This window comes from Pinus tabuliformis, chromosome X, assembly GCF_031772625.1.
Source record: "Pinus tabuliformis cultivar Carrire ecotype Pingquan chromosome X, CPIR1, whole genome shotgun sequence".
Lineage (NCBI taxonomy): Eukaryota > Viridiplantae > Streptophyta > Pinopsida > Pinales > Pinaceae > Pinus > Pinus tabuliformis.
The window spans coordinates 484,306,422-484,326,823 of record NC_142308.1 but is presented as its reverse complement, the minus strand read 5'-3'; the positions used below and the strand labels follow the sequence as shown (position 1 = coordinate 484,326,823).

At 39.0% G+C, this 20,402-nt stretch overlaps 1 protein-coding gene across 2 annotated transcripts in view; it reads right to left on the bottom strand.

Moving 5' to 3' along the window:
* LOC149140781 (scarecrow-like transcription factor PAT1) overlaps positions 1-13,423 on the bottom strand; it is an 81,145-nt gene extending 67,722 nt beyond the window's left edge. Inside the window, exon 1 of one of the 2 annotated variants that reach the window (XM_089446207.1) lies at positions 13,091-13,423. The gene's annotated coding sequence lies outside the window, so the exon portion shown is untranslated. The remainder of the gene's footprint in view (positions 1-13,090) is intronic. The other variant, XM_089446206.1, reaches the window with a different exon arrangement.
* Between the last annotated feature and the right edge of the window lie 6,979 nt (positions 13,424-20,402).

Genomic DNA, 20,402 nt, shown 5'->3' with positions numbered 1-20,402 from the left:
GCAGTTGGAAGGACAGTAGAAGCGGTTGATTGTCAAGGGTAATCATTTGTGGAAGGACACAAGAAAAGAAATAGAAGACCTATTGATCTAGAAGGAGGGTTTCTACATTGAAAAAAGATCAAGACTACATCAAGCTCTCATCAAAGGAAGGCTTGAGAGGAAGACTACAAGAACGTTGTTAGGTGATCTATTTCGAAGGCATCATTAAAGGAAGCATCAAAGGATCTTGGTATCATTCATCACTCTTGGAAGTTGAAGGAGGAATCCTAGGAAACATCTTTCAAGGACACTATTGAAATTTCTTCAAAGTCTTGTAGGCATCAAGAAAGTTGGAGACTTCATCAAGTAAGAAAAGGAATCTTGGTTATCAAGTAAGAATCATATTGTTACTCTATGTTTGAATTTGTAGGTCATATGGGTTCTTTCTGTAAGGAGAGCAATAAGCTCGTTGGAGCATCAAATTTCCTAACATAGAAGAAAAGGATTGACCTAGCACTTACTGAACATGAGGTAATGGAATATGTTACTGGGGAAATTACTAAACCTAGTAAAGACAAGACTCAAGAACTAGCGAAGTACAAGAAAGGAGAAGGAAGGGCAAAAAGGATCATAGTGGAATCCATAAAGGATCCTCTTGTTCCATTTGTTGCAAATTTGAAAACTTCCAAGGCTATGTATGACAAACTATTGAACTTGTATTTTGTAAGTATATCAGGACAAAAGAAGTCTTTGAGGAATAAGTTGTACAAAATGAAGAAATCAAAGGATGAGGACATGGCATCCTTTCTGATGAAGATCTCTCAATTATGAGATCACTTGCAGGGGCTTGGAAAGACAATTTACGATTCGGAAATGACCATTTGTGTATTAAATACATTGCTACCAGAATGGAGCAGCTTTGTAACAAGCATCTACTCTAAGAAAGATTCAACTCCTTTTGATGAGTTGTGGGCTTAACGCATTTTGGAAGAATCTAGGATCAAGGTAAAAGATGACATTGGATTAGATGAACAGTGTCAAGCCTTTCTAGCTAGGATCAAGAAGCTGAAGAAGGGAAAGTTTGGGAAGTCCAAGAAGAAATATATGTCCAAGGTTCAATGCTTCAAGTGTAATGAGTATGAACATTATAAGAGGGATTGTCCTAGCTTACAGAGCAACAAAAGAAAGTAAAGGAGCGAGGCTCACATAACTAAGGAAATGGGAGAACCTAAGCAGAAGTCGAAGAAAGAAGATGTGAAAGATCTTTACTATTGAAGAAGGCACCATGTCTGTCAGGTTCTCTATGAAGATTGATATTTCCTTTAGAATAGTATGCATTGTTGCTTACTTTAGAAGAATTTTGATTTTGTATAGCATCATAGAGAGAAGCATATGATAGTAGCATATTTAGAGTTTACTTGGTTAAGTTGCTTTGTAGAAATCATCTAGATGGGTAGATAGACCATTTTGCAAAATGTTCATCCAGGCACTATATATCATTATGTTAGAGGATGTCATCTTGTTAAGGTGGATCATCATGATCTTGTAAGAACCATCATCTTGGAAGGTTCTTGGAAGGAGCATTATGACAAGGCTAGTATACATTCCATATAGTATGGAAACAATACTCTCTAGGGATGAAGGAATGCAATAGGTCAAGTTTGTTGATTTGGGGTAGCATCGAATGTGCTCTAGCCACGAAAATTCGTGGAGAGGCTAAGGCACATGAGATCTCCAATACTCAGAAAGGGTTTGGGCAGATTCTAAAGAGTTTGGGAGATATTAAAATAATTAATATTTTTAATGGATCAAGCCAGATCTAATCTTAGTCGTTGATTAGGGACTTAATCTCGGCCGTTGATTTGTCAACGAGAAAAGTATAAGAGGAGGCTTGAGGGTCACTTGGAGAACACGCCGAGTTGATCAAGATTTCGACTTTCTAGGGCAAGGTTTGCTGAGGAAGTCGAGAGAATGATCAGAGTTACAGCTGAGGGGTAGTGACTACAGAAGCAGAGAGGCAAACATAGTGTCGGGAGGATCAGCGCAACAACCGGGAAAGCTGACGCAGAGGACAGAAGCCAGAACTGTCGAGAACAGCGGGAACTATCGGAACAGCCGGGAAAGCTGACGCAGAGGGTAAAAGTCGGAACTGTCGAGAACAGCCGGAACTGCCAGGAACTGCCGCAACAACCGGGAAAGCTGACGCAGAGGGCAGAAGCTGGAACTGTCGGGAACAACTGGAACTGCCGGAACGGCCGGAAAAGCTGATGCAGAGGGCAAAAGCCGGAACTGTCGGGAACAGTCGAAACTGTCGGGAACTGCCGGAACTACCAGGAAAGTTGACGTAGAGGGCAGAAGAGGCTGACGCTAGGGTTTTTCGTGGGGCAGATTGGAGCTGAGGAGCTGCCAGAGTGTTTATCTGGGGTTTCAGCCAGAGCATCTGTCTCCAAAGGAGAGGTACTACTGCCGAGATTATTCTCTGTTGGGTGAGCCGGTTTTGGCACCCAGATTGTATTTAGAAACTGCATAATAATAAAACCCTCAGATAGTTGCATCGGTTTTCCCACATTGGGTTTTTCCGGGGACATTGGTCCAAAAACAACGGTGTCACTTGTGTGCTTGTTTTGTTTCCTTCAATTGATGATCTATAATGTGTTGAGCATGTACTTGTATTTATTTCCAGTATTTACATGGTAAATAACTTGTTAATTAACAGAACAAGTAGGTAGGAATAAATCAGAAAGTACATGAAGGGTTTCTAACGGGTTAGACTTAGAAATTCCAACATGGTATCAGAGCATGGTTGCAGATCACAGGAGAACTGAGGACATCAGCCGAATAGAGCAGCAGCAGCAGAAAACAGTTGTCCCGAGTGACAAAAGTTGTTCCTAGCAGAGTAGCAGCAAGGAAGGGGTGACGCAGTGCCTGCATCATCAAGATTGAGCCAGGAAGAGGCAGCGCAGAGGCTGAGGGAGGCAAAGACAGGCTCACGCAGAGGCCAGGAGGGCTGACGCAGTTGGCTGAGGAAGCTGATTTGCTGGTGCCGGGATTGCGCAGAGCCTAGGAGCTCTAACCTTCAGTTTGCTAGGGTTTAGGAGGCTGTGGGTAAGTTGCAAAGTGGAGCTAGTGGGGTACTGTAGTCAGAATAGTACCTAACAGGGCAAGGCCAAGGAGGAGGGAGTTGTTGTCGAGGCAGATTTCTAGCCAAGGAATCTGGATCAGTGTTGTTGCACAGACAATCGAAGAGGGGCAACCTGACATTAGCAGAAGGATTTCCAAGTGGGAAATTGGGACTCAAAGGGAGTCCAAAAGAAAACTTCCAGACGGGAAGTAGAGAGACTCAGCAGGAATCAAACAAAGAACTTCCAGGCGGGAAGTAGAGAGACTCGGAGGAGTCAACAAGAAGAGCAAAGAGATGGCCATGAATGGGCTGAGGGATCAGGACAGGTTGGATGAGGCATCCAACTTTGTCATCTGGAAGGCCAAGATCCTTTCTGTTTTGTGTGCCAAGAGTGCTCATGTGCCACTTCAGAAGAAGTGGGGAGACGTTGAGTTGTAGTCAGGAGAACTACAGGCGAAGAGGGGCAGGATCCTCGAGGTACCTAGCCTATTGGATTAGACCTTGCTACAGGAGCCCCGAAGAGGAGTAGCAGTATTGGCGATGTCAGTAGAGACGGATGTGGATGGAGCAACAGAGGGAGTTACAGTGCAGGATTCCCAGGACAGCGCGAACCTAGTAGGATGCAACAATGCGAGAGGCACGGGAGTGTTGCACTAGTGCAGGATGGCACAGAGAGGTGTGCAACGATGCGAGATGCAGGGAGTTGTTGCAGTAGTGCAGAGGTCAGAGAGGGAGCACTTGTCAGTGACAAAGGGAGCTTCAGCATCAGGAGTGTTTCTAGCCTGACGGAGATGTCAGAGTTGGGAGATCAGTTACTTACTTCTCAGTAACTGAGTTGCAGTGCAACGGTTAGCAGTGGTAGTGCTATGGGAAGCACGATGCAGCATGATGAGAGGGGTTGCTGTGCAGATGCAGCAATGGCAGGGGCAGAGCCATGGGCAGCAGCGCGGATGCAGAAGGATTTGCAGTACGGATGCAACAGTGGCATTGGCAGGGCCATGGGTAGCAGTACAGGATGCAGAAGTGCAGAGGATGTTGGGAAGCAGGCCTAGCATCGACACATGGATCGATGTTGGATGATCAGAGTGATGCTCAGTTAGGAGTATTACTAGAGCACAGTTCTCGCTAAGAGGGAGTGTTGATTTGCGGTAGCATCAAATGTGCTCTAGCCACGAAAATTGGTGGAGAGGCTAAGTCACATGAGATCTCCAATCCCCAGAAAGGGTTTGGGCAGATTCTAAACAGTTTGGGAGATATTAAAATAATTAATATTTTTAATGGAGTCCCTAAGTCTAAACTAAGGGAAAATAAAATATTAATGTGAATTAGTGTCAAACTGTGTTAGAATGGTCCAAAAGACATGGATCAAGCCAGATCTAATCTTAGTTGTTGATTAGGGGCTTAATCTCGGTCGTTGATTTGTCAAGGAGAAAAGTATAAGAGGAGGCTTGAGGGTCACTGGGAGAACACACCGAGTTGATCAAGATTTCGACTTTCTGGGGCAAGGTTTGCTGAGGAAGTCGAGAGAGTGATCAGAGTTGCAGCTAAAGGGCAATGAATACAAAAGCAGAGAGGCAGAGATAGTGTCGGGAGAGGACAGAAGCCAGAACTGTCGAGAACAGCCGAAACTGCCGGGAACTGCCGGAACAGTCGAGAAAGCTGATGCAGAGGGCAGAAGTCGGAACTACTGGGAATAATCAGAACTGCCAGAATAGCCGGGAAAGCTGACGCAGAGGGCAGAAGCCGAAACTGCCGGGAAAGCTGACGCAGAGGACAGAAGCCAGAACTACCGGGAACAGCCGAAACTGCCGGGAACTACCGAAATTGCTGGGAACTGTCGAAACTACCGAGAAAGCTAACGCAAAGGGCAGAAAAGGCTGACACGGTCCCTAGAGGCTGACGCTGGGATTTTTCGTGGGGCAGATTGGAGCTGAGGAGCTGCCAAAATGTTTATCCGGGGTTTCAGCCGGAGCATCTGTCTCCAAAGGAGAGGTACTACTGCCGAGATTATTCTCTATTAGGTGAGCCAGCTTTGGCACCCAGATTGTATTCAGAAACTGCATAATAATAAAACCCTCAGATAGTTGCACCAGTTTTCCCACATTGGGTTTTTCTAGGGACATTGGTCCAAAAACAACAGTGTCACTTGTGTGCTTGTTTTGTTTCCTTCAGTTGATGATCTGTAATGTGTTGAGCATGTACTTGTATTTATTTCCATTATTTACATGGTAAATAACTTGTTAATTAACAGAACAAGTAGGTAGGAATAAATCAGAAAGTACATGAAGGGTTTCTAACGGGTTAGACTTAGAAATTCCAACAAAGTTGCAAGCTCATTTTAGGGCATATAGCTAGATGATTGAATGAAAGCATAGAAATGCATGTTGGAAGTAAAGTTTGGATAGGATTCATGTATACAGAATCCTATAAAAGAATTTGGTTATAAAATATGCTTAGTATATGGACATATGATGCTTGAAAGAAGGATTAGACTTACTCAAGGATGAATACAGAATTAATATTTTCTCTAGATTATGTAAGAATAATGATTAACATCCAATATAATCTCTGGAAGAAAAATTTTCGTAATCAAGTTAGATCCTTGGGCACTTTGATGCATGAAGGAAGATTCGTGTGGAGATGGATCATAAGGATGTTAATGCTTGAACGAGAAGGTCATCATGAGGAGGTAAGTTTATTTTTTAATCATTGTTGGTTATTTGGTTAACATATTACTTTGCTACCTGGAAGGATGTTACAGGTATACATGATTATAGTTGAGGAAAGTTCAACTGTATGAATGGAATGTATGAAGAAGGTTGGGGGAAGCTCAATATCTAATACCTGGCAACTGTGAAGTCAAGATATATTCATCTTGGGATTGGAAGGTAACAGTGTGAAAAGATAAGCTAAAGGTCAATAAGGGAGATCACTTTCAAGAAGGAGCAATGATCAACCTGAAGTTTGGAAAGGCTCAATGCAATGTCTTCATCTATTATGTCAAGGTGAAAGTGATAAGCAAGAAAGATGATCTTGATCCTGTCATGAAATTGAAGAGTGAAGATGGCTCCATGATACCTCGAAAGAAAGCGAGCTCAATACGATAAGATGTGGAGAAAAGAGGGAGCCAGATAGCTATGGAGAACTAGTAGTTGATACTCTTATGAAGACAAGCTAGAAAGCTTGTGGATATGACTTCCCAATTAGAAATGAAGTCAAGAATCTCCTCTAGATTTGAGAGGGAGTAAAAGAGTCTCCTTGGATAGGAGCACAGGTCTATTCTCTAGGGAGAATGGGGATATCCTCTCTGGTTGAAAGGGAGTGAAGTTGGACATCACATGTGCATTCTTTTCTTCGTGAGATGAAGAGAGAATGGCGGAAGATTAGATGAGCATTTGTGGTTTCCTAAAGGATAAAGCATCCAAGAAAGGAAAGGTACTGACAACCTTTGAGGATGGGACAGGTATCCAAGAGAAGAGTGGTCGAAGAGGACTGATATTCTTTGAGGACTCAGGAATGGAGATCCAAGATAAGAATAGTCCTAAAAGGACGTACCTTGTGAACATCCGGATGGGGTATGTACCTTGTAGAGGTAGTGCGGTATCACACGTAAATCCTCCCAGCATAATGCTCTTGAATGAAGAAGAACTTGTCTAGTTAGGCCTTAGAGACAACATTGGTCATAATGATGATGCTTACAGTTGGCTTATCAATCTGACTCTTCTTATGAGAATTCTTCAGCTTGAGAATGATGTTGTATTGATTGTACAGTTATGAATGCATCCCTAGTTAAGAGGGAGTGTTGGAAATGTAACTAGTTTCGGTCTTCATAATTGTTATTGTACTCATTTCAATATGTATCTTATGTAACAGACAAAAGAAGAAAAGAAAAAGTTATTATTTCAAAACATGGGTTTCACGCTTATTATTGATGGTCTTCTAGGTAAAAGCATGTTCTTCATGCTTCTAGGGTTTGTTGGGTCATAGGATTTATTGTCATGAGTCAAAGGAGTCAACATCATGTTTATAAGACCCATCCGGGCAAGATGTAATTTGTAAAATAATTTATTTTGAGTCTAGAAGGTCCTGGAACCCTCAAGAGCACAAGTCGGCCCTAAAAGAGACAAGTCAGCCTAGAGAGGGGCTATTCAACCTCTTGGAAAGGCTATATATAGAGACATTTTCGATCTTATTTGGCACTCATCACCACCAAGTTCGATCTACAACAAGAAAGATGAAGAAAGTGTAGTAAAGCTCAAGGAAAGAGAAGCAACAGTCAAGGAATCAATAAGAACTCCTAGTGAAGGAAAAAGGCAAGTTTTTGGGCAATTTTCTCTCACACGTGCTAGTTTCTGAAGCAGTTGCAATGGCCGAAATTTTTGCAATGACTGCAGGTCTGAAATTTTGTTGCAAGAGGGGCCGAAATTCTAAGACTATTGCCATTTTGGAAGAGTTTGTCTTTGGTTGACCTAGTTTGACTGTGATCTTATTGGAAGGTCTCTTTGGAGGGAAAACTTGGTGCTAGGAGGAGAACTTGGTCTAAAGTTTGGGTCTTTGTTGTCTCATTTGAAGATTCTATAATAAGAGAAGAGTTTTTCTGGGATTTCCCCTTGGAGGGTTTTGCATTGGCTTGGAGCCTAACTTTTGTGTCCACTATCTTCATTGTTTTGTGCTTGATATTTGTTTGATGAAGAAGAACTAATAAAGGAACACAAGAAGAAGATAAATTTCACAAACAAGTATTAAGGTTAAGGAAAAGTGAAGTTAGTAGCTGCCATATTACATTTTCTAATAGGTGGGTGCCCTAGATGGGTTACAATGTCCTTTAGGTTTGTTTGTGACTTGCAATCAACCAACAAAGATAAAATTAGCTCATGCAAATAGAAAAAAATGAGAGAAATCCTTGTTTAAAGGGCTTATATAAGGTTCTAGGCATGTACGAGTCAAACTAGATCAACCATGAGTTTGACTCACTCAAATCAAGAAAAAACTCCCAAGCATTGATCTGATTCTTTTTTCCGAGGGAAAATTTTGGGCATTGGAGTCTACCCAAAAAATATAATTCCTCCCACTCTCTAGCCCAAAAGCAAGAGTGAGAGTGCTAGTTCCTTGCTAGCACCACACAAATATTCGCAAACAACTTGATCACGTGTAGATACCACCCCCTCCAAAACTGAACATGTGACCTTTGAGGAGAAAACCCATCTCCTTCACCATTAATCCCACTTAGGTTGCACACATCAATCAGACTCAAACTCACAATTTGGTGATTTAGATCACAATCCCTATGATAATGGCATCACAGCCATATAGTTACCATGAGACATTATCCTTAAAATATCAATCCCAATTCAAATATATCCATTACAATAATTAGATTCAACAAAGATGAGAATCTTTCAAAATACTTAGCTTTTGCATATGGTTGTAAAGTCTTTGTTATGGGTTTTACTCTTATAGGCCATATCTAAGACAACTCTACTTGCTAGCATGTCCTTGACATAGCCATTATTCAACCAATTAACACATGAATCTTCATACATACAATGTCATTCATTGCCACTTTCATAAACAACATATAAAATGATCTCCAAATTATAGCACACCAATAACTTAATCATTCTCGTTGCTGGCATCTTTATTTACATGGCACGTGCACTCATTATATTAGTGATTATAAAAACAATCATCTACTCATATAGAATACCAAGATTCATAGAGTTAAAAGTAATGTCGCGTGACTTCAAAAGAGGATTTCTAGCATTATATATGTGCAAGGTACCATGCCTTTACCATACCATTTTGGGCATGTCACACTCTTATCTAAAATTCCATCCATCACATACGTAAGATTGTCACTGTTTACCATACTAGTGTGGATGCCAACAACCCTTCATAAAATACGAGGAATCCATCACACATGATTTGCAAACATGTCCAAGGAAATTTACTTTTGAAAAATTCCAACCACCACAAGTATATCAGTATTTAGCCTGTACCATACCTATGGGGATGTTAACAAACCCTTGCAGAAATTGGCTTCCCCCTAAAACAAGGATGAACATGTTAATTTGCCTTGCTAATCCCCTAGCTCAAGGTTGTTTCTTCTTGTCCCTAAGTACTCAAGGTTACACATGCCATCCACCTAACTAGCAACCTCTAGTTTCAGATCTTCCTTCTAGAAGTCAACCAACCAAAGTTGCAAGTTACTCTACTTGACTAGCTCCCCGCTCGTCCCATGTATACCTTGGTTGAATTTAACCAAACAATGTCACAATTTAGTCCACTTCGGTAACTCCCAATTTGATATACCTTGTTGGAATTTAACCAACCAAGGTTAAGTTAGTCCCATTGGGTAGCTCCCAGCTAGCTCTAGGTCTACCTGATTGGAATTTATCCAACCAAGAGTGTGATTAATCACATTACCATGTACATGATCTTTCTTCTTTGGTGCTTTCCTACCCAAGAACATTTCTAACATACCTTGTCAACCTTACGCTATGCCAAGTCCTCCTTTCTGTCCATGACCAGACAAGGGAGTTCTGAATAAAAGGATAAAACTTGTAGGAGATTTTGAATATCATTACCTAATCTTACCTGCTCTAGTGGTGTCTCCTGAGGATATGCAAATTCCTTCACCAAACCGCTTGGGAAGTGTTTCCTTGTCCTCCATCATTAATTGTTATACAACCAACATCATACCACAGTTGGTTAAAATATACAAGAGAAAATCCATAAAATGTACACATGCACACTCATAAATGTATACTTGAGCTACATGCTTTTCATTCTGGCAACTATTATTTCTTGCATCGTTGCATTCACATGCATTTATTTATACGTGCAAATTGCCCAAACTAGATAAACATATCCAAGATATGGGAAACATAGAAAGGGATAGGGTAAGAAAATTTCTCTTCCAATTATCGATACAACGTAAGAAAGTTCAAACTTATCCGATATACGGGCACAATTAATCTGATATATGGACATACAGCTAGCTGTGACCTAGAATCATCTGCTATACAGACACAGAACCAGCTGTGACCCAGAATCGTTTGCTATAAGTTTCTCATCCAAGTAGTAATTCAATATCTATATACTTGCTTAGTTTTGATAACATTAAGATTTTCCAAAAGAAAAATATTAGGGTGATTTGAACCCACTTTTTAATATCTCTATACTTGCTAGTACTGATAACATTAAGATTTTACACAAGTAAAATTTAAGTTAGGGTGATGTGAACCACTTCTCAATATCTTATAGTTAGTTTTGATAACATTAAGATTTTCCAAAAGAAAAAAAGAACTTAGAGTGAGCTGAACGACTTTTGTACCTTCCGGCGAATTGAACCTTCGGAGGTGAGATGACATACCACCTTTTCACCACTAAACCATGACAACATTAGCCACTCGGGGCAAATAATGGACAGAGTGCCAGCATATACAGGCAGGCACTTAACAGAGACATGTGCGGGGCAATGTTCAATTAAAAAACCATGGAGATTCAATAATTAAGCGTCTTTTCTCTCCATGCGAAAAAAGTCGTGTTTGTTCATATTAACCATCAATCTGCACTCATAGAATGCTACACTATAATCTCAAGCATACCATGAAGACTACAAAGTTCCTCGGCAACAAACCATGTTTTTATTTGGTGTTTGTCCCAAAAAAGTAATGCCGTGCATGCAAAAGCGGAGAAAAAAATCAAAAAGTATATAGTTACAAAGAAATACACTACAATCCAGAACAGAGTACCCACTTAATAGGGAGTATCACAGATCCTCCGCAAGAAAACCACTTAACATGATGATTCCTCAATCTTGCCGCACTAGTTTGATAACTAAATTGGGGAAAATTCAAAGCAATAATATTTACATGTTTACTTAGAAGAAGTAATCCTAGAAGATTTAGGATGTTTAGGATGTTTATGGAGATGAATGAAATTTTTAATGTGCACTAGACTAAAAATAGTCTATAGGACAGCCAGCCTCTCTGTTTTTAGCTTTTGCAATTCAATCTTTTTATTACTCAAATTAATGATAAGCTGACCCAACTTTTTAACAGTCACCTCACTGAAAAGACAATGCCAAGAAACTAATATTAACATACTGCTGTAACTGTCTCAGAAAAACCAAAACCCAACTAAAACATAAGAGCAGCCCAACTAAAACATGAGAGCAGACATTTTATCAGGGAAATTATCCACAGCATAGTCCCCCACAAACTGGTCAACCAATGATTTCGCAGGCCACCATTGTCAAGAAAATACATCCCCAGAATCACGACCGATCAAACCAAAAGGAGAAGAAATGGAAAATAGCGTAGCTAAAGTTTGGCATAGATCACTAAGGCAACCCAACTTCGAAATTGGAATCCCCAAAATTAAAAGATCAACCCCATTATCCAACAAGAGCGCAGACCCATTAGGGTTCATACTCTCCACCCAGAATGGAGACATAACGGCTTGAACATCTTCTCGAGACTGAACAAGCTGATGCACCACTGGAGTAAGAGCAACCCCACGCCCTTCATTTAACGGAGCTCCCGAAGGAATGTTCCTTCGCTTCTTATATGCAAAAGCCTTTTGAGAGCAATCCCTCAAAATATGCCTTGCTTCCTGGCAAAGCCTGTAACAAAAAGGATACTCTCACAATCTAAAGCCTGAAACCGCTGCAGCTTCCCACATTCCAAAACCGCCTTATATGGCAGATCCCATTCTAGTTCATTAGCACAGACATCGTTCTAGTTCATTAGCACAGACCCTAGTACATACCCTCTGACTAGCAAGATTTTTGGTTGGCACAAATAAGAAGGGTAAACTTGAGTGGAGGCAATGATTAAGAGCTTGTCTTTGTTACAGGTTCAAAACTAGTGGGTAGAGTTTGTATAGATTGATTACTTAATTTTTTAAGGTTACATGTTCAAAACTAGTGGGTAGAGTTTGTACAGATTGATTACTTAATTAAGATAGACATCAACTAGTGGGTAGAGTGGGTAGAGTTTGTACAGATTGATTACTTAATTAATATAGACATCTATTTAAATGGGACTCAAATGTGTCTAAACCTAACCGAAATATATATCAATCTAACTGACTCCAACTTTGCTAATATTGACTTGCAAGCTGTTAATACTAGCTCCACCCAATTTTGGTTTTGGTAGTCCTAAAGAGTTGAAATATTCAGACCAAGGAAACAGATATCTGGGCCCTTTGCCAACTGTTAATTCTAGCTTAATACGAAATATATATAAACCTAACTGACCCAACTTTGCTAGTATTGCTTTGCAAGCTGTTAATACTAGCTCCACCCAATTTTGGTAGTCCTAAAGAGTTGAAATATTCAGACCAAGGAAACAGATATCTGGGCCCTTTGCCAACTGTTAATTCTAGCTTAATACTAGCTCCACCCAAATGGTGGCCCTTGCCAACTTTGCTAGCAATATTGGCTTGCGAGCTGTTAATACCAGCTCTACTAATTTTGGTAACCCTGGGCAACATTGAAGCATTGGCTTGCCAGTTGTCAATACTAGCTCCACTCAAAAATAGTAATAAGGAATAAACACAAGAAAGTGTTGAAATGTTCAGAGCAGGAAACGGATTTTGTTTATAAAATTTTACGAGTATATAAGAAAAACGAGTGCCCAGTCTCAGAATGCAAAGAATTGAAATTTGATTACAATAATATGAATGAAAACCCACAAAATTAAAGAATGAATATTAAATTCTCAAATAGCTGTGCAGAGTAGCTTTCTTATCCCGGGGTTTCATAGTTAGATGGGGCTAAGCAACAAACACTTTCCTGCATCAATTCCAATTTGATATCTAACTAAGCCCTTTGATAACCTTAAGATTGTGTTATTGCTATTATTATCATAAATTATACACCAATTAAACGCAGAGGGAGCTCGTTGGAATGAAGATACCATATTCATTCATTGCCAGACCTTAAAAATCATTTTTTCCTCCAATAGGAAATCGAATATTCACCTGTAAAAAGTCGCCCTTGGCTTCTTTCTTTGAGATCATTCAAGGCTCTGTCCGCCAAAGCTCCACTCCCTAAATGCTTCCGTTGAGGATTCTGTAAATATAAACATAAACCAGAGCAAACGGGAATATGTGGGGAATCCGAACGTCCGGCACCGCAGGTCACGAGCGGAGTTTTGCCCGGTGGTCGGTCTTAATTTGTCGGAAATTTGACAGCCGCCATCCATTTACGTGTAGGATAATGATGAAAAATTATATTATACAGACTGGCCATCACCACGGATTCATGGTCCTGTCATAATCATCAAACTTTGTGCAGAAAGATTCATTATCTGTTGGGTTGTTCATGGGTTAGGGTGAAAATGGGTGAATATTCTTGCAACTGATTTAAAATCTTCATGGTTACGGTGAAAATGGGTGAATATTCTTGCAACTAATTTAAAATCTTCATGGTTATGGTGAAAATGGGTGAATATTCTTGCAACAAATTTAAATTTGTTTTATTCAGATTAGTTGAAGTTTAACTTAAAGGAGATTTAAATTTAGTTTATTCAGATTAGTTGAAGTTTAACTTAAAGGAGAGAAGCCCCGGATCCGGGTGACGAGAGAGGAGGGGAGTGGGTTGCAACGCTCACTTGGCCAATAGGCAGCTTGTAAATGTTATTTTTATACCTTAGAACTGTTTTTAAGATGGAGACTCATGATGAGGAGAAAAATGTTATTGAGTTGTTTTTAGTGTGATTTTTTAGAAGATTTTCCGGTGGGTTTTTCTGGTCTAATTTCTTTAAAATCCAGTAGGAATTTATTGAAATCACAAATTTGTGGGTAACCCTTGCACAATCTAAGTGCCCTAGGGGTTTTTGAGGATGTTGAATCCATATATACAATCAAAAACTCGGTTTAAATAACACAAATCAAAATTTCACCTCAATTTTTTCCGCCAGATTTCGACACCAAAAAGTCACACTAAAGACAACTTCAAACGTTATTAGATTGGGTTCAAAAGCACATGAGTTGCGTGGCTTATTCATGGTTGAAGCATGTAAGATGGTGCAGGTTAGATCTGGAGGATAGCAATTTTGTCTTCGGTAATGAAATCCAATGAAGCAATAATTTAATGTTGACCGACATTCTTCATTGGAGGCAGTGCCGAGTGTGGACTTCCAACAGTTGGGATTGTGGGAAAGGATGGGCATTTATTCGCAGAACGTTGGTAAATTTGCGGATACCATATGTAGTAGTCTAGAGTAACGTAAGAAAGGGGATTGAGCTTGGCTAGGTGAAGCTTAGGTGCTTTTAACAACCAGTATGTGAGGAGAATTACAACCTACAAGGGCCATCATCGTTTTTGAAGGTTGAGAATTTGAATGTGAGCCTCAGAGCTGGTTGGAAGATTGTTAAGTTAGTTAGTCTCTCATCCCAAAAAGGAATGACTTTCGCAGGCCATCAGGCGAAGATTTGGGAGTTTTCTAGTCGCAAAGCTCCGTAGGAGAGATAGATTGTTCAAGGGATGAGGACAAGGTCATCTGTGATCAAAGTATGTTATAGTCTCACTCTCTCTCTAGGTATTCCTCACTTGATTTTCTAGCGTGTTGTCGTGGATGTTGATGTAACTGATCTCTATAGAATAGCTCGACATATTCTTGTATCATTTGCTATTGGGTTGTTAGTAATTAGAAATTCCCATTTAGAGAATGTTGTTTCTATTTTTTTGGGTGGATACTAGAGTTATGATAGGGTTCTTATTGGTAACTAGAGAAGGAGAAGAGTCTGGATAAGGAGGGCGGAGGCTTGTACTATGGTAGATAAATTATTGTTTAGCTCTAAAACCGAGAGGGTAAAACTAGTTGGAAACCCTTTCTCTGTGGTGGGGAGAAGTAGGCTCAGGGAGGTGGAGCATATAGGCAGTAGGCAGAGAAAAATGATGAGAACCTATTTTGGGTGAGTGAAGAACCAAAATCCTTCATGGTTGGTTTTGGAAAAGCACAGTTTCCTAGTGGTTGTCTGCTACGTGGGCAAACTGGTGGTCTCCATATTCACGACAATATAGCAATTATAAAATGCTGAACAATGGTTATCACCCTGTCATGAGCGCTGAAGGATTCCTCACCATGCCACGAGAGAGAGGCAAACCTAGGAGAGGTGCAACCTACTATGAAGAAAGAGCTCGTTGGGGTAACTCATGACTTCAAAACAAAGTTGTTGGGTTTGCATCCAGGTACCATGAACAAATGCTTGTGCATGTGCAAGAGGAGCTGTCAAGATCAAAAAGGGAGGCCTCCTCACAAAGAACCTCCCTTTCTGATGCAAAAATAAGAGCCCAGTGGGAAAGTTGGATTCCAAATATAGGGCAGACAAGGAGTAGAGGGGATGAATACATGTAGGCAATCAACCTCTACTTACAAATGAAATTTCTTCTAGGATAGGCACTCTTGGACAATTAGAAAGCAAGAAGGGGTTTAATATAGACATTGGATCACTTGCATGGCCACCTCGGGCACTATGACTATATGCTGGAAACAATAGACCAGAGGCTAATGAGAATGAAAAATACCTTGGGATTCCACCCATAACCCCAACAACCTCAACGGATTATATTCTTGTAGATGGCTCGATCTCTAATCTAGTTCCCTAAATTTATAATGTATGTTTATGTTGAGTATGAAGTGCTTCCTTTTCGTCTTCATAAAGATGATAAGGTAGAACAATTTCTTTGTTTTTTATGTTTAAATTATGTTAGATATTATCAATCACTATGACCCTTTGAAAGACCTAACTTTGGATATGGTTTGGTCTCCGTGACGAAAAAACCTTTTTATATAACTTTTTTTATTTTTTCATAATACAATTCACATTACAACCAAAAAAAACCAACCAACCTTAAAAGGAGAGAAGATTTTATATTATATTGTTATAGGGTTTATATTTGTTTTTATGAAATGGCATGTGTGGGAGGAGGGTTTGTCACGAGCCTTAGAGAAATAATTGAAAATTCTTGTATATAGGATTTCGGTATTTAATTTTAGAATCATGTAGATTTTTATGCTCTACTCTTACCGAAAGGGGAAATGGGTTGGGTGAGTTTTAAGAATATTTTATTTTAGAAGGATTTGATATTTTATCAAATAATTTTGTAGATTTTCATGTTTTATTTCAGGGTTCGAAAATGGTTAATAATTTTTTATTCACACAATTAATGGTGTATGGGATTTAAAGATATTTATAGTCAAATGGTGTATGGGATTTAAAGATATTTATAGTCAAATGGTAATGAATTATATTCGAATAGATTATATTTTAGTGATAAGTTAGGTAAGGTAAGAAGCAAATAAAATCTCTTCTATCAAGTTTCCTCATGTGTTGAGGAAGAATAATAATTTAGTAGATGGTTTTGCTAATCAAATTACAATATTGAAAGTTGGGATATTGTCATTAATAATAAAATTTATAATCATTTCAACTTATGATTAGCAATGGAAAACATAGTATGTTTCAAGTATTTACAAAGTCTAATGGTTCATCATAAGGTATCCTCAATGTATAGCAAGGCAAGTAAAGAGACATTGACTCCATTTACCCTTTTGTATGGTATTGTATGTGAGCTCACACTTATTCAAAACAAAGGAAGATAATTTCCCCTGGCCTAGTGAGATAATGGTGTCTTAATTCATAATTCATTTGTGGAGATGGCAAGCCTCAGGTTTATGTGACAATGGTGTCTACTCTATTCTTGTGATCTGGTTAGTATATTTGATTTTATTTCCCTCATGGAAGTTGAGTAAGCCTCTCTCTTGGCCTTTTTTGTTTTCGTTTTAAAAGGCAAGTAATGGTTGATTTAGTGTTATGTAAATATGTTTGTGTTAATGATACTACTACTAGGGGATTTTTGTCCTCTCTATTAGAAAAGGCCTCGTCTTTGCTATGTTATTAGATGCATACACTATCAATTTTGTGATTTGATTGATTTTTCTCTGGGTTAATTGGGAGTGGAAAAAGCATACTTTGTCTTTCCACTATTTTGGGGTGTTCGTTCTTTTTGGGTTCTAGTCTTCATAAGGCCTTGAAGGTTTATTCCAATCTACTATGTATTCCCTACCCTCTCTATGAATTCCTTTTTTGAATGCAAGGGTTTAGACATTATAAGAATGTGCAAGAATCATCCCCAAACCATGAGGGGTTGCAACTATTTAAGTGTAGATTCGGGTTTGAAGTTAGCCTTCAACTTTTGTTCTTCAAAAGAAACTTGGATTGCTACAATTTTTTTATGGATTAGCATAAATTACATGAGATAAGAAGGGCATTAAGGATTCACAAGGAGTCTATCCTAGGAACATAACATCAATTTTTACTACTACAAAAAATACATGAAATTGATCATCAACCCATGGTCCACTCAAAATGCGACAATTATGGGTACTTTGGTGTAGTTGAAGCATCATATTTATATTCTAGAGGCAGAATGCAATATGCATAGGAGCATGTTCATAAATTAGACCAAGGGAGAGCACCACAAAGCATTCAATCACGTGCAATCAATGAACTCCAATTGTGAAGGGTGGAAGGAAGGGGAAACAATGTGTCAACTACCATAAACTAAGGGAATTATCAAGCTAAACTTGAATCCTAAGAAGGTAGTAATAGAACAAGCACCCTACTACCATGCTTTTCGTTAAGTTAAATTTATTGCAAAGTTATTATGATTTTCGGTATTTTTTATCAAATCTATATCACCAGGAAATATTGAAATGTATTATTTAAAGATTTAGATAGGTATAGCCATGTGTGGGAAATTATTATTTCCATTTTGGTTTTTGTTGGAAAATTTTGAACCAAAATTTTATTGTATCATGAATGCTAGATATGTTGTAATTTTTATGAATGCAAAAGCTCCCAACTATGGTATATATATATATAGAGAGAGAGAGAGAGAGAGAGAGAGAGAGAGAGAGAGATTCTAACTTATACACAAAATAGTCTTTTTCATCGAAATCAAATAATACAATTTCAAGCAAGATTGTGATTTTTTGTTGTTTAAAATACATGTTTAAATTCATAGATAGATTCAACATCCAAAAACAACCATTAAAGCGCTAGAATTTTATAAATTAAACAACTCAAATTCAAGTATTTAAAAATATATACCGGATTTTGATTAAAATTAACTAGAAAAAATACCTTGAAAAAAAAAATTCAACTATAAGTTAAACTACACCTATATATATATATATATATATAGTGTTATTTGTGAGCACATGAAATATTAGCACTTTTCATAAATGGAGTTTTTGCTAAAATATCTTTTTAGATTTTAGATAAAACATCTCCCTCAAATATAAAGAAATAAATTAATTTTCCAATATCCAAAAACATATAACATGATAAGAATTGAAATTTATCCTTTAACATTATTCATATATTATTTCAAATCATTATATTTTATTTTCATGCAATAATATAATTACACATTAAAATTTTTAAGAAATTCTATATATTAAAATATTTAGAAAATAAAATCATTTTCAACTTTCATTTATTTTTATTTTTTTTCCCAGTAAAGACTAATTCTATTAAAAGAAACTAAAAATACATTTACAAGGAGGTCGAAACCTCATAGGAAAGCCGAAACTATCCTTCAACATATCCAGACTATCCCAGGGTTGGGAAAACCAGTTACATAATGCCCAAAAACCATACATTGAGAACTGAACATGTCGGTCAACCATAGAAAGGTCAGATGGAAGGCAGTAGCCAAGCTGTCTATACTAACCAGAGACCCAGAGTCAAAAACAACTGCAGAACCAAAGACCCGTAGCAAAAAGACATTATCAGAACCAAAGAAACATAGCGAAGAGACCTGGAGAGCAAAAAGAAAAGCTGGGGAAGCAAGCAGGGCCCAGGAGGCATTAAACGACCGTGTCATGGTCCTGAGCTTCCTCCACCACCGGGCATGCATTGCCCACCCAAAAATCGCCTTCCTTATCCTCAGCATCCATACCACTGCCACCTAGAAGAGTCGCCGAACGACGGATGCCACAAGAACTATCCGCAGGGTCAACAGAGCCCGAGACTCCCTGGAGGTTGCCATCTGGTGGCTTGGTGTCATCAGGAGCACTTCCCTCTGCATGCACCTCACCGCGATTGATCACATTGCCATCGTCTTCCCCATGCTGCTCTCTTCCATGGCCACCTAGAGACTGCTTCGCCGAGGTGTTAACAGAGACGCTAGGCTGAGCCTCTTCCTCCGCGAAGATGATAGTGATGCTGGCCGAGAGAATAGGCTTGTTGAGGCTACTTTGAAATTTGAAATGGGTGGTCTGGAAGGTTTTATGCGGGAAAGGCTTACCAACAGAACTATTGTGAGGCGGAATTGCACTCGCTGAGGGAGGAGACGCAGGATCCATAGGGACATCAGGGGAAGGAACGGGCTGAGACCGCCCACGACCCCCACGACTACCACCATGGCGACCGCGTGAGCGGTTGCGCACCATTATCAGAATGCAAAGACAACTTGAAGGGAAATTGAAGCAGGCCGAAGCAAAGTAGGTGCCAAAGTAAGAGGTGCAAGATGGCTTGAAGAGAAGCCGCTTAAAAATAAAAAAACAGAGCTGAGCCTTTGAGCGGAGATGCTTGGCTTCCGCAACAAAAGCCCCTCCAAGCCAAACATTTAAGGTTGCAACCAAAGCGCTGCAAGAATTCTGGGTCTGACACAGGCTATGGCAGGAGGGTCAAGAGGAAATGATGGATGAGAGAGCCGAAGAACCCATAAAAAAACCTCAGGACTAGTTTCTCGACCAAGGTGAGCAATAAATTCGAAGTGCCAAGTGATCAGCAGGTACCCTGTGTGAGCCTACATTATCCAAGAGAAGGCATGGAGGAGTGTGCGAACCTGCCACCTGCAGGACCAAACGCCGGTGCTGGAGAGCCACTCCATTAATGATGCATTAATACACCCACATCCGGGTAACTTTCATTTATTTATTAAAACATATTATAATATAATTAAAATAATAATCTTCAATTTTTTTAATAATAAAAAAAATAAAAATAAAAATTTTAATTCCAGCGTATTAAACTTTTTTACTTATTTAAGACTAAATAATATTATATTATAATGAAAACTATAATATTTATTTTGGACTTTTACTTATTTAAGACTAAATAATATCATACTATAATGGAAACTATACTATTCATTTTGTTTCCATAATATATCATTTCCCCCTTATATTATTGTTTTTATTATGTTATGGTATGGGTAGGGGGTAGGGCTATTGGAACTTTAGTCGCCTTTGCCTCCTGGTTTATGCCTTTTTTC